Below are 7,477 nucleotides of genomic sequence, written 5' to 3'. Positions count from 1 at the left end.
TTCACAGTTACCTAGGGTTAGTCAGGATTTCAACCCAGGACTGCTGGTTCCAAAGCCGGAGAGGCTTTCGATAGAACTCTCAGCCAGGTGCCAAGACAGGAAGGAGCAGTTATGCTCTGGGCCGCATCAAAGCAGCAAGGCGCCGCAGGTCCAGGCTCAATGGGGGCTCTGAAGGTGTCTGAGATAGCTGGCTGGGCTCACACCTCTGCAGGGGTCACTCTTGCCTAGTCATTCAGACAGCTGGAAATGCCAGCTAAGATGCTCTAACGGCAGGCTGCTGATTCCCTACAAAGGCTCAGGCATGCCAGAGGCGTGGATTCGGCATATGCCAAGACTTTTAGTAGGCACTGGCCAGACAGAAGATGTAGCCTGAATCTGAGGCCACTGCTCCCAGGGGTGTGGCAGACACTAGCCTGTCTGGAACCCGATTCCCTTGGGAAGGGGTTTGGGGGCCCGAGGGGTCCTTGGAGCCTGTGTTCCCCTCCAAAGGTTTTCTCCCATCCCTATTCCTCCGATTCAGCTGTTCCCTCTCCCCGCCTTCCCCCAAGGTTGTACTCTAGCACTCTCCTGCTACCTGCCAAAAGGAGAGAAGGGTAAAGTCATCCCTTTTGGCAGTTTGGTACTAATACCCAGAAGAGTGTTTTCTATTGCCCAGGCACAAGATTAGTGACTATGACTGCACATCTGCTCCCTTGCCCCCGCCCCAAGCTCCTCCCTATAATTGAGCTGGCTGTACCGATAACTCTTTGGGCTCAATTTCCTGCATCCACTTGTGTACCCAATGCCAAGAGGGACTCTTGTAGGCCAAGGAAAATAAACTGCTCAGCCTTCTCAGACCTGGGCAGCAGGGAAATGTAGGGCACCTGGAAGTCACCCAACCCCTATGCTCTGCATTGTTTGAGCCTCTCCAACCAGGACCTGTTCTGGGGCCAGCTGTGATCAGAACAGCAGCAGCTCAAGGCCATCTGAAGAAGTGGGGAGAGGAGGAAGGAGGCGTGGGGCATCCTCCTGCTGAGAGACCTCAATACGCAGGCATTTTCCCACCGGGCTGTGGCCTCCACAAGCACAGGGAGAATGACCTTGAGCTCCCAGCACGCAGGGCAGTGCAGACAGTGTCTGCCAGCCAAATACTTACTGAGTGATTTGTGTCAGGCACTGCAGTAAGCCCTGTTCACAAATTAACCTGTTGAATCTCACAAGCACTTGATGTATTCCTGTCAATTTGCTTGAAGTAGTTATACCTTAGTACCAATGTTATCCCCATTCTACAGAAAAGGAAACCAAGGCACAAAGAAATGAATTCCTTCAAATCGCACTAAGCCTTCAGAGACAACTCAAGCTTGGGTATTCTGACTCCAATGTTCTCAAGAAATATTATCTTTTACTTTGAAAGAATGACCAAGACTTCAAAAATTCCCAAGAGGGCAGTGGTTACTTTCCTTCAGCTTCCTCTAGCCATCACAAAGCAAAATAATCCCCAGAGAACACGGTGGTGGAGCAGGGAGGCATGTGAGACAGAGAATCAATTGGCTCAGTTTTACCTTGATGAAAGGCTTTAGACTTTTGAAGATATGCACTAATAGGATTTTAAAAAGATGTTTACGCTACTGCTTTAAACTAAGGCCCTCTTACCAAACCACACCCTCCTTCATAGTGTGCTTCCAATCTGTATTTATGATATTTTAAAATAAATCCTGCAATTAACTTATAACCATATCAATTATTTTGTAATTTGGGGGGGGCAGGGGTTTCAAAGGGCTAATTTATAAAAGATAAGCATCTATAAACATCTTGCAATCTTTTCGCAGCCTTCTTTCTGTACTGTTTTGCATTTTTAAATTCACTGGGTTGAATTAATTCTCTGGGATGCCCCGACTACTCCCAGCTGATACTGCCTTTCTGTCCCCAGGGTGGAGTTGGGGGGAAGGCGGGAGGAAGGCGGTGTGGAAGGTAGCTAAAAATTAAAATTTTATTCTAAATCACTGATCCTGAGATGTTTTCTTCATTAAAGTGAATTCAGGCCACATTTATGTCTGACTCACGTCTAACAGCAATAACCCAGACATCCATCCTCCCACCACTGGGGACTTGTTTCAGTGAAACAGTTGAGTGACTTAGGGTGGATTTTGGAGGGGGCAGTTTAACACCCAAACCTTTACAAAGCATGCAGTTCCCAAAGTTACAAAAATAGAGAAAGAGATCATTATCAGCTAGTTGGCCTGGCAGGGGCGAGAGATTCAAAGACACTTAACAATATGAAACAATGGTTACTGCCATGAGGCACAACTTTTTCAAGAACACTCAACTGACAACAGGTTAAAGAATTCCAGCACAGGAGCCAGGAAGGGAAAAAGTCAAACAGGGCTGGAGCAAGCAGAGCTAACACAAATCCCACAAGCCACCTCCGTGAAACCAGCAAGTTTGAGAAAGTTGCTTCTCATTAAGGGAAAAGGAGAGACTCTCTTCACCTCAGTACCAGCTACCCAGGGCATCTGAAGACTGAACTAACTCCACTCCACATGCCTCCCTTTCTGACCTGGAGATGCTTGAGCTCCCCCACACAACCACACCTTACACACAGCTCCCCAGCCCACCAGCCTGGTACCTTGACTCCGAAAACACTGAAAAACTGTGGGCTCTGTTTTCCAGACAAGCGGAAGGTTGTCTGATGCTGCCTGCCCCGATGGGACCAGCAAACCAGGACTGTATCTTGCAAGTCACTTTAGATAAATAACCCTGCAAACTAGAACAGTAGCACGTGGAAGTCACACTGGGGGAGGCATGGCATCACTGGACAGCCACCCAAACCTGGAATTTTCAGCGAAGGAAAGACAGAAGAAAAGACAGACCATTCTGTTCCTCTTCTTGTAAAGAGGGAGAAACTGAGGTCCAGGGGCACACAGGGACCTCCCTCAGATCACACAGCTAGTTAATGACCAAAAAGAGAGTCCACTAGTCCTGATTCTACGGGGTAGGAATCCCCAAGTATGCCACTACTAAGAGTGTAGTCATAGGAGCTGAAATAATAACAACAGCGGCAACAGTAAGTAGAAACAGTAAGAAGAAAAAGAAAAATCTGAAAATTTGGGGGAGGTTATGTTTTTCTCTTCCAAGCGCAAAGCCAGAGAAGTTCCTTGAGGTCAGGATAGAGGGAGATCTAAAAGAATTAAGTAAATTAAAAGTGAATTAAGGTTCTTTCAAGAGCCAGAAGGGAGGAGGAAGCGCCCTGACCCCAGCGGCGGTACTCACCAGCACTCTGCGCAGGTAATGGACCCGAGCAGGCACCCAGGTGGAGCGCGGCGCGCTGATATATATCAGGAAGGTGTTGCGCAAAAAGGCCGGCGGCAGCTGCAGTCATCACGCCCCTCGCACATTCCAGGACCGCCTGCGGCCGCCGCCGGGGCACATCTTACCCGCCGGCTTAATGAGCCCATCGTGACCTCGCCCGCTGCAACGAGGAAAGAGGCGGCCGGGCTGCAGGGTGAAAGCTCAGACGGCCCCCCGCTCCCGAAAGGCGGCCAATGTCCCCGCGCCCAGAGCCCCCGGCTGCTGCACGCCCACCCCGCCCCGTCGCAGGCCGCCCGAGATCCCAGCCAAGGCGGTTTAGGGGGTCTCCCTGTCCCTGGCTTCCTCCTCCCCAAGAACCTGAACCTTCTAGTTTAGCTCCTCTAAGGCTGAAGAGGTCAGAGACGTTGAGACATAGATAGAAGCCAACTGGAAACTCAGGGACAAATCTTTCCAAACAAAGCCAGGATTGTTCACCTTATCAGGCTCCGGGATGCTTTCTGCCCTAGTAGCTTGGAGTCAGTAGTCAGACACTTGGCCAGCTGGAGCCCTGGGTCTGTGACAGGTCGGTGCTGGCTTAACCAGGCTGAGAAAGGCGAGGAGGGCTGATCTCACCGCCAGAACGTCCTGCCTGCCTGTCCCGGCTTTGGCAAACCATGGCCCTTATTTCACCTTCCGCGGTGCCCTGTATTCCCTGTGTGACCACACATATTTCTCCATACTGGCTTTGAGAAGACCTGTCCCAGGGAGAGCCCATCATGACACTTATCAAAGCAGCAGCTCATTTATGTGCGGAGCAAACACTTCCTCCAGGGCCCACACAATGCCTTCCTTGGGGTAAGAGTGGTTCCCTTTCCAGCTGAGGTTAGAGTGGGTAGTGAGCATGACATAGGATTACTCAGGATTTGCTGAGCCGGGATCAAACTTGGGTTTTATTCCAATACCCAGGCACTCTCCCGCTGCCAACTGGTCTTGATTTTACATCCGAGGAAAGGGAGGCTTAGCACGTTTATGAGTTGCCCAGTAGCCCACAACAAATAGTGGAAGTGCCCCATTGGAACTAGGTTGGTTTCATTGCAAAACCAAGAGTTCTCCCCACCATAAGGGGAAAAAAGTCAGGAGTGCTGCTTCCAGGAATCCACAGAGCAAGGCTCTCCCTGAGGCTGAGAAGTCAGTGGTTACACACACTAACTCTGGGGTCAAACTGCCTGAGACCAGTTTCCTGTTCTGCCCCTTGCTTTTTCCCTGCCTTCATTTGCTTGTCTATAAAATGGACATAATGAACCCCCTCTGTGAAAATGAGCTAAAATATTTATAGCACATAGAACAGTACTTGGCACAGGAAGAGTCCTCAGTACACGTTAACTGTTAAAAGTTTCACTGGGAACCTCTCGTGTTGGGAGATGAGCGGGAAGCTTTGATTAGACTCATCTAGAACCTTGGGACTCTGAGGTCATTCTCCACAGACTCAAATACTGGTCACATCAGTCCAAGGGCTGAGACATATTGCTTGGAGAGTGGGCACTAGAAATCAAATCAGGTCAGCCTGTTCTTATTAGAGGGATAATGATTTTGCCAGTGGGCGCTGGTCTTAAAAGCCGGCCCTTGGAGACAGTGAGCGAGCAGCACCTTACCAGGCAGTGAGTTCTAAAGCAGAGTCCACCAGTGATAGGCGCTGGCAGGTGCTCACTGGGCTCAGCTCCGCCTCCAGCCCTAGGCAGGCTGCAGATTCATCTGGGGCTGTGGGGGGCGGGGGGGGTGTCCCTTAATTCCCTTCCCAATTAGGGCAGGCCTTAATTGGACATTCATCCCGCTGAGCCTCCCCCAGTAACTGTGGGCTTTATATGGGGTATGGATCTGTGTTCACATTGCCTTCATATCACTCCCAAAAAGGAGCTGACAGACGGGAATTTCAAAAACTTGGAGAAGGTCTCAGGTCTCCCTTTTATGTTCCAGTTGAAAAGGCAAAATGCTGTTTCAATCAGGAGGCTTTTTTTTTTTTTAATGGGAAGGGATTTCATTTATAGATCAGGGATGATATCTGTTTGATTCTAGTTTGGGATTGTCGGGTTTTGTATTACTTTGTACAGTGAAGAGAAAGGGTGGGTGGCGTATGTGCATATAACTCTAGAATCTGTCCCTTTAGCGGAACATATTTTCCTATCTGCATTCCAAATCTGATACTATCACCATTTAGCATTTTAAAGTACAGCCCATGTTTACCCGTAAACTTATAAACTACTTTCCTTCAGCATAACCTTGTTTGCCTGCTGTTGTCCTATAAAGGAGAATTGACTGAATGCCACGATATTATGAAGGTGTGTCGGGAGCCATATAGGAAGTGCCTTTGAGTCACAGCACAGACGAGACCCATAGTATCAAGCAAAGTTGATGCTATCGGGTATAAATATGGAGAAGCAAAGCTTTCCTCTGCAAAGCTGGTGCTGTCAGACATAAATATGGAAAAACAAAGCTTTTTTCCAAATCATGCCCCACACATGGAGTTGCTTTGAGCCAAGAGCCTGGTATCCCTGGGCAGAGAAAGCCCTTCCTCCCTGGGACTTCCTGCTGATGAAAGTTCTTCCTTTCTCTGTCCTGCAACGGCCCCTCTTGCCCTTTTGCCAAGAGGCGCTCTCTTCTCACAATCTCCTAGCCCAGGGCTGATGCCTGGGCTTTTCTGCCCACACTGAGGTTAAGGCCTCCTGGTGGCTGGTGCCGTGCAATTGGCCTCTCTTGCCCAGTGCTGTAAGCTGGGCCCTCTCTGGAGGAGAAACCTGGGTTCCCGAAGACATGTGATCAGAGCCGGGGCCCCGCCAGTTGGCGAGGGAATCCCAGGGCAGGTGCTGGGCGTGGAGGCCACGGGGGCATAGGCTACCAAGGTGACAGAGAACTGACCTTCTCTGGGGGCGCTGCACCTCGCTCACTCGCACACCTCACATCTCCCTGTTTGGCCCCGGAGGATGGCTGGTTAGCCAGAGACGGGTAAGATTCCTCAGGGAAGGAACAACCTAAGACAGGCACAGTCGCAGAGGGGCCATCAGGAGAGAACTTGGGGGCCAACAGAGGTGGGGCATAGACCCTCACCCCCCCAACTTTGCAGGAGCCTGAACCCTCACCCCTTTTGAGAGAGGTCTCTTGTCCCCATGGCTGCTTCGCTTCCCACGCCCAGCTCAGATGAGAACCCAGGTAGCAGACCAGAGACCTGGCCAATGGCAACTGCTCTTCCACCGCAGCAGGGCTCTGTTTCCCATTTCCTCCGTGAACCACAGCTTTTCTCTGTGTGGAAGCAAAGCTTTCCTCTGTGTGGCTCCCCTTGTTTTCCCCTGCCTTTGCCTAAGGTGATTTTTATAGGATTGCTTTTGGTGTTGGGAAAAATGTATAGTTTTAATGCAGGGGTTTAGGAAAGACCCCAATTTAGGGTAAAAATCAAGAGAAGGATTATAGCTACTTTGGCTCCTTTAATGATTATATTTGTTGGGGAAATATAATGGTGGGAACATTTCTGCAGCAGCCTTGTACTTTAAAAGAAAAATTGCAAGAGTTATGGCCTCCCAGTGGAGTTATAAACATGCTGGGAAATACCTGGGTATGGTGGCAAGGTTTTATGCAACAGTGGGTTTAATCAATGAGTTTACGGTACAATGTCCGCTCCCATGGTTTTTTAGAAGTATAAAAAATAATGTGTATTGTTTTGATTATAAAGGTAGAAGAAAATAGTTTATAAATATTTACAATTGTTAAAAGAATAATGTGCTTGAGTTTGTGCTTTAAATAGTTGGCTGATTGAACAAAAATATATAGGTACAAGAATATTTAATTTTCTAAGGAAGATGATGAAACCGCAGACTGTGTTCCTGACGTAGATGTGACCAACATGTGACTAACCACAGGAGAAGAAAGAGACTCTGGGCGATGGGAAAATTACCTAACCTGTTTTAATCAATCTGCTGATGTAAATTACCTTTGTTTTGTGGCCTATGTGGGGGAGTTTTTGGCGTGGAAATGAAAATGTTAAATTTGAAAATGAGATCACTTTATAGTATAAAAGCTTTTGGAATCTTAAAAATAAATTTGTCAGATCCTTGCATCCTTTGAGGTGTCTTGAGTTCTGTCCACGCCGACTCCGTCTTCTCCTTTAGGTGAATCCTGTTCAGCTGGGGCTGGTCCTCGGCAAAGGTGGATCTGAGGCCCA

This window comes from Tursiops truncatus, chromosome 5 (assembly GCF_011762595.2).
Source record: "Tursiops truncatus isolate mTurTru1 chromosome 5, mTurTru1.mat.Y, whole genome shotgun sequence".
NCBI lineage: Eukaryota > Metazoa > Chordata > Mammalia > Artiodactyla > Delphinidae > Tursiops > Tursiops truncatus.
Note: the sequence above shows the minus strand (reverse complement) of the source record.